This window comes from Carcharodon carcharias, chromosome 11, assembly GCF_017639515.1.
Source record: "Carcharodon carcharias isolate sCarCar2 chromosome 11, sCarCar2.pri, whole genome shotgun sequence".
NCBI lineage: Eukaryota > Metazoa > Chordata > Chondrichthyes > Lamniformes > Lamnidae > Carcharodon > Carcharodon carcharias.
This window is the reverse complement of record NC_054477.1, coordinates 70,635,111-70,642,178: the sequence shown is the minus strand read 5'-3', so window position 1 is coordinate 70,642,178 and position 7,068 is coordinate 70,635,111. Positions and strand designations below refer to the sequence as shown.

Here is a 7,068-nt window from a genome sequence, read left to right as displayed (position 1 = left end):
ACCCCAGCAGTTCAAATTACTGCTTACGCACAATCTAATACATATCAGGTTAATGAAGGAATGGCATTGCTGTATTTGGTTGTGGTGTTATAATGAGATTCTATCTTCAATGTTAAACATTTATGGCTTGTGCTGAAGTGTAGTTTTAGTGCTTAACCTTACATGGGCCTCTCTCTATTCGTCCTTTAGGTATTTAATGAGGACTTCCCTCCCTGCAGTGTGGGAGGCCAAGCATCATGTGGAGGCTTAGTAACAATACAGTTTTCCCTATGGATACCGGAGACCTTGGAAACAATCAAGCACAGTGGCAAATTAACTCTAAAGGATTAGTCTCTTGTTCTTAAGTAATATGATTTGATATAACTCTTAGCTTAATTATAGTTGGCAGCTCACAGTACTGTGCAGTTTATATGTCAGTTGGGTATTCATTGGCATTTATTTTAGAAATAACTTGTGTTTTCAAATAGATTTTACCAGTGAGTTAAAAACCCGTTACTGTGCACTGAAGAATGAACAACATTGCAAATCACTGTTTCTCTTTAATTGTCAGTTGATCACATGATTTATCTGTGTGGTTGCATTAGAAGTAATCATTTGGTTACTCCTGGTGAACCTTGGAAGTTTTTACATATCTTAATTTATTACCCTTCAATAAATATTCACAATATAACTCCATAAATAACCAAAGAATTTAACATTCAATGTAAATTGGCATAAATATAGTTCATTTACTAATAACAGTGAAAGTTATATTACTGCCATTATTATTCTAAATCTTAGTGTTTAAACAGGCAACTTTATTTATAAGCTGACTTTACCAGTCTTAACAACAGTGAGTCCTAAATCAGATTTGGTTTGCATAATCGGCTTGACCATGAGTGACTGAACACCATTGAACTCTCAGACAGAATAAGCTGCTAAATTTGTTACTTCAAAAAGAAACAAATCCACTCTCCAGTACAAACTGAATAATTTTCATATTAAACTGATCTCAAAACTGAGCAAAGCATTTTCTTTCCTTTCAAGCCTGATTCCATTGGCCAGGTTGGATTTCTGTTCAAATCAGGACTTGCTTTTTGTTGATGTGGAGTTAATATTTTGGCTACTGATGAAGAGAACATTGCAGGGCAGGAGAAGTGATCCCACCATTCTCTTGAAATCACTTTCTTTGCTATACTACTCTGGTAGAAAGTCCTTCCTCCTAAGACACAATCAGTGGAAGAATTGCAGTCACAGTTGCGGAGTGACTTTGACCTAACTCTCCAGTTTGTTATAAAGTTAATTCCCTGCACACACACACTGCATATCTGTGAATTGGTATTTAATTACTTTACAGAACTGTGGTCAACCCTGGAGAATATGACATCTCCAGGGCCAGCTGAAGTAAAACTGCTTGAAAGAGTTTGTAAGTATAGCTGTAAGTTCCATCAGGCAAGTCCAGCTGTCCCATTCAAATGGTTCATGCAAAGCCAGAAAGAGAGAGGTCCAGACCACAGTGTCATACATCAGCAGTTACAAAGGCTTTTTACAACCCAACAGAAGGTAGATAAAATGTCACCTCCATTGTTGGAATCACCGACATCCATAAGGGTACAGCAGCGTCGTGAGTATGTTAATGGAATAGTCATCCAAAGACTGGAGTAATGAATCAGAGAACATGAGTTAAAATCCCACCATTGCAATTTGAGTTCAGTTTTAAAAAGCTGGTACCAGTAAAAGTGGCTTTCCTTCAAAAAGCTGCTGAAGTCATTAGCTCTGGCAAACAAGTCATGACATCGATAATGATCCACTGCAGATTGGCTGATCTGATGAAGGCCACTCAAGGCAGCTTGATACATCTGTATCTGCATAGAACATAAAAGCTGTGATAGATTTCACTGTCATGTCCCTTGTTGCGGGTTTGAATACAGGAAATGGCAAAATCCTATATAAAAGCTTCCCTATGTGGGGGAGTTTATTCTCCTCTGTAACAAAATCAGTTGTTAAAATGCTGATAATGGTCCCTTCAAAGCAGTTACTGGAATATGCCCTTTTCAAAAGTTTGGGAGTTGCAGTGGTGAGTTACATTGGGATTGTCCTGCTCCTTTGCTAGCCTAAATAACTGTGACTCTTCCATTGTAATTATGGTGGACGAGTGGGAGAGCTCTTGTGTAATCTGTCCTCAATCTATAAATTGTTTAACTGGAAAACAGTGTATGGTTAAAAGGCTCAGATGCGTAAAACATTTTCTGAAATCTCTGCAGTAAGCCTGTTACAACCCAGGAACTTCCCTTGTGAAATTTGACTGACAACCTTATGGGACCAACAGAAGGATAATTTCAAACAAAATTTCAAACTTAACCTTGTTTCATGAGTCACTGGACTCTGCAAAATACCACTAGCCATAGTAAATTTCAGAGGAAGAAAGAAATATGCATACCACAATAGAGAATCCAGGTAGAACTATTTAATGATATATCACATGCCTTCAGTTACAGTGTGATAAACAAGATTATCAGGAAGTTAAATTCATCTATTGAGTAAAGTGTATGTTGTCCAGGCACTAAACTGCTTCCTAAGCTTGTAATATGATGGGTAGGAAGTGCAATTTCATTAAGAGCCTGAAGTGTGCACCTGCCATATTGGCTAAGGTCACACCTGAAACAGGCCTTGTTATATTCCTATTATTGGGTCGCTTTGCTCCGCGAACACGATTGCACACCTACCTAACGATGAGTGAGTTGGTAAACTAAATGATGTAAACAAAGAGACCGTTGTAAAATAAACCACAGGCTGTTTATTCACAAAAGCAACAAGAACAAACACATGCATGCTTCTCAGACCTTCCGACTAGGCACTTTACAGCCTTCCGGACTGAATATTGAATTCAACAACTTTAGATCTTGAACTCCCCCCTCCATCCCCACCCCCTTTCCGTTTCTTCCCCCTTCCTTTTGTTTTTTCCAATAATTTATATAGATTTTTCTTTTCCCACCTATTTCCATTATTTTTAAATCTTGTATGCCCTGCTAGTCTTTCCACCCCACCCCCACTAGAGCTGTACCTTGAGTGCCCTGCCCTCCATTCTTAATTAGCACATTCGTTTAGATAATATCACCACCTTCAACAACTCTTTGTTCCTTTCTCTGTGACATCTTTTGATTATCTGCTCCTATCACTGCTTGCTTGTCCCTACAACCGCACCACCAAACCGCCCCCCACCTTTTCTCCCCCCAGCCCCACCCCACCCGACCTTAAACCAGCTTATATTTCACCCCTCTCCTAATATTCACTCAGTTCTGTTGAAGGGTCATGAGGACTCGAAACGTCAACTCCTTACTTCTCCGCCGAGACAAAGTTTTGTCTGTGGAGAGTTTTATTACCAGTAATAAAACTCTGTCTGAAGGAATCTGTCTTGGTTTCGGTCTTCAATTCCAAACAAATATTGGAGCTTAACAGTGGCAGCAGAGAATGGTTGCTGCTTGTAAATAAAAAGATTGGAAACTAAGCTTACTTTGGTCAAAAGTATGTATTTGGAGTTAACTTTAAGAGCAGAGTGGTTTGGAGTTGAAAAAGTGGTTGAATCAAAATGGTGAGTTTTAGGGTATGATTACCGACCGATGTTCTCTGAGAGTGAACCCTATGAGCAATGGAAGGATGAAGGAACCATGTGGACATGGGTTATGTACTTGCCAAAGAAAAGACAGGGAATGGCCTTAGCATTTTCATTAGCATACAAAAGCAAAATAAGATGCAAAGTATTTTCAGAGTTGGGGCCTGAACATTTGGACACAGATGAAGGCTTGGAAATATTATTAGATTTTATGGATAAGATCTATCAAAAGGACGATTTATTAAGTGCTTACAAAACATGGTCAGATTTTGACAAGTTTCGAAAGTTGGAAGATTGTTCCATAAGATTACATAATGATTATTCACTGTTTCTCTCTCCACAGATACTGCCTGACATGCTGAGTTTTCCAGAATTTACTGTTTTTATTTATTCCAGCATCTGAAGTATCTTGCTTTTCTACTCAGTACAGCCTCCTGTTGGGAAGGACCCTGAATTACATGTGAGTCAATCAAAATATAATTGATTCTGAATTTCAGATGTGTCTTGCACTTGGCTGTTTGCAAATGTTCAAATTTTCTAAATCAAATTTGTGGACTGTCAGCCAGAGTTACCTCTGAACAAAATGCTCCATGATACCATCTATTGAGATCAGCCTTTATGCAGGGACAAATCTTTATTCTGGCTTAGGGTGCATGCTTTTTGTTTACTGGCTCAGGATGCAGAACAATGAATAAAGAATAAAAACAAAAAACTGCCGATGCAGATGAATAAAGAGTGATTGATCATATCCGTTTTAAGTATCATATTTTTATAAAATCACATTTTAAGAATAAAAACAGAAATGGAAAGTTAAAAGCTGTACACTAATGGATTGATATAGTTAAAATAAATCTTACAATCTACTTTACACAACTGAGCGTTGTGTTAATCAGCTATGATAAAAGCTGCATGTGATCCCCTCAAGGGAGGTTGGCAATGCAGTGTGATTATAATAGTGCAGAACAGCCAAGCTGTTACCATAGTAACAAGGTTCACAAGACCGCAGTGGAATGTGAGCCTGCCTTAATCTTCACAGCAGTGACATTCTTGAACAATTTTAGCATTATGATCTTCATTTGGAATCATCCACATGGAACACGAACTTTGGAAACATTTTACAAAAAAAAATTGCTGCAAGGAATTTAATCAATGCCTTCTCAGCAACATACATTTCTGTAATCAACCAATTTGTTAATAAAACAGAAATTTCTGACTTGCAAGACAAAATTTGCTGTCATTGTCACTTTGAGTATTCAAACCTATAAGTCACTATCAGTAATGTTATCTATCATGGACAGTATTTGTTTTCCTTTTTACTGCCAAAGATCAATATGTTTGTATGTAAGGGGGTGTGTGTTTTCTCACCCTCAGTGCTTGTCCCAATTAAATGATTTCAGCAGCAGGTTTTTTTTGAGTTTAAAATAAAAAAGTTTATTTATTATCATAAAATTGCCCCAGATGTTTAAAATGTGACATCTCCCTCACTCATTCCACACACGCTATCACATTGACAAAGATTAGATGCAGATGAAGGTAAATCAATACAGTTACAACTTATAGTTATCACTGTTTCTTTCATGGCAGGCCTATGGTTTCTTAGATGAGTTGATGCTTTAGTTGAAGTGAAGGTCTTATAAAGCAGAGGGTTCTCAGTAATCTTCAAAGCTTCTTGCAGTCAAATTTCCAGGAAGTTGGTTCTCGGGTGAACTTGAAGTTGGAAGTGGGGGGGTCCTTCTGCCACTTTCCAGGTATTGTTGGTTATTACCTTGGATGCTTGGATGGCTTGCAGCAAGTTCCATAGCTTTCAGTGGAATTCTTTTTGAAAGCAACTTCTTACTAAATGTAAAAATAAACAGGAAATATGGCTGTTTCATCATGTGATTGTATATGTTCAAAGTCCCTTTTCAAATAAGATGGGTGGTTAGGTCGATTATACATCCTGTGTTGTAGATTTCACATGTGAGAGTTTGAGACAGCCAGTGCCTTTGTATTTGATAGACCCATTCAATTTTAAATTACCCTTTTGAATTAGTTTCACTAAAGGGCAATGAGTGAACATCAGTGTGGGAGCTTCCTTTTGTTTCTTCTTGAGATGAGGGATTGGTTTCAATCCACAAAAGAAGTCAGGTGATCCTTGGGCAGAGATCTTTTTGTAGCCTTTGTGATCAGTTTTTTAAAATATAAAAATTAGTCTGAAGTTTAGAGTATACCAGGACATAACATATCACACAACTGCTTAAATATTGCCATCAAGTTTTTCTCCATTGTTTTAATGGAGGGGTTACCTTCTTTAACATTCTCAACATTGATTTCCAGATTTTAGTATAAACAATTGAAACTTTCAAGCATTATGAATAGATTATTTGATTTTGTGATTTGGATATATATATAAAGTTTTACAGATGCTTTTTCTTTGTTGGCTTAAAACCAAATTCTATGATTTGTAAATGGGTCACTAATGTCCTTTAGGAAGGGGAACTTGCCTTCCTTCTCTTGTTCTGACTATGTTACTCTATATGTAACTCCAGTTCCCCACTACCGTGGCTGTGTTAATAGCCCTCTGAAGTCGCTGAGAAAGCCGCTACAGTACTGTGGCAGCACCTTCACCAGACTGCAATCATTCACGATCAGGGACCAACCTCAGCTTCTCAAGGAAATGCTCGATCCTTCGAATAAATAGCACTGGAAAGGATGAGATGATGAATGCATTAGAGTTCTGTTATACTGTGCAATGAAGTTCAGAAGCTCACCATAAAAGCACTAAAGCTGCAATTCCTGCACCACCGAGTGCAAAGGCACAATGATGAGTGCAATGGAACTGCAATTGTAAATTCAGATTACTGTCCTCTGATTCCCTCTCATGGCAAGTTCCTTATCTCAGCTGTACCATCAGCAAACATATCACATGAAAGTTAATGAAGGAATGAAAATTGGAGCACAACTTACCTTCTGCCATTCTAGTGTACCTTCTACCAGTTGGTGCAGAATAGCATTGAAAATATCAGCTAGCAAGTTGCCTCATCTCCATCGCAGCCAGGGAATAGTGTCAAATGAATATGTAGAGCAAAGGAAAAATTATTTTAGGAATGCACAAAGAAAACAAATAATGGAACAGAGTGAAAACTACTTAGCTTAATCTGAGAAAATCATATGAAATGGCAGGCGTTGCGCAAACTTTGAATTGTTGGTAAGAACAAGAGAAGGTGCCGAACAATTATTCTTTACAACTATGACAAGCATCATCTTACATTTTGAAAGCACTCAGTACAGTCCTTAACAAACTGCATGGAACTAAATTTAGAACATCCTTGCAAGCTTTCAACTGGTTCAGTTAATTCACCCAATGAGTAGTTGTGTCAAAGAGAACAGGAAAGTACCAAGTTTGATCCCTGGTCTGTAATGAATTAGCTGTTCTGAACTAAAAGGAATGTGAATTAACCTCATTGCCTGGTTTAAGGATAGAGATATTGAGCAGT

General features: G+C 37.8%; 1 long non-coding RNA gene across 1 annotated transcript; it reads right to left on the bottom strand.

The window, feature by feature from the left end:
- Positions 1-4,343: 4,343 nt before the first annotated feature.
- LOC121284230 lies at positions 4,344-6,857 on the bottom strand. Its single transcript, XR_005944453.1, has 2 exons — positions 6,539-6,857; positions 4,344-6,274 (listed from the first exon to the last, which is right to left on the bottom strand). It is a non-coding gene; the product is annotated as an uncharacterized LOC121284230 (long non-coding RNA).
- Positions 6,858-7,068: the final 211 nt, after the last annotated feature.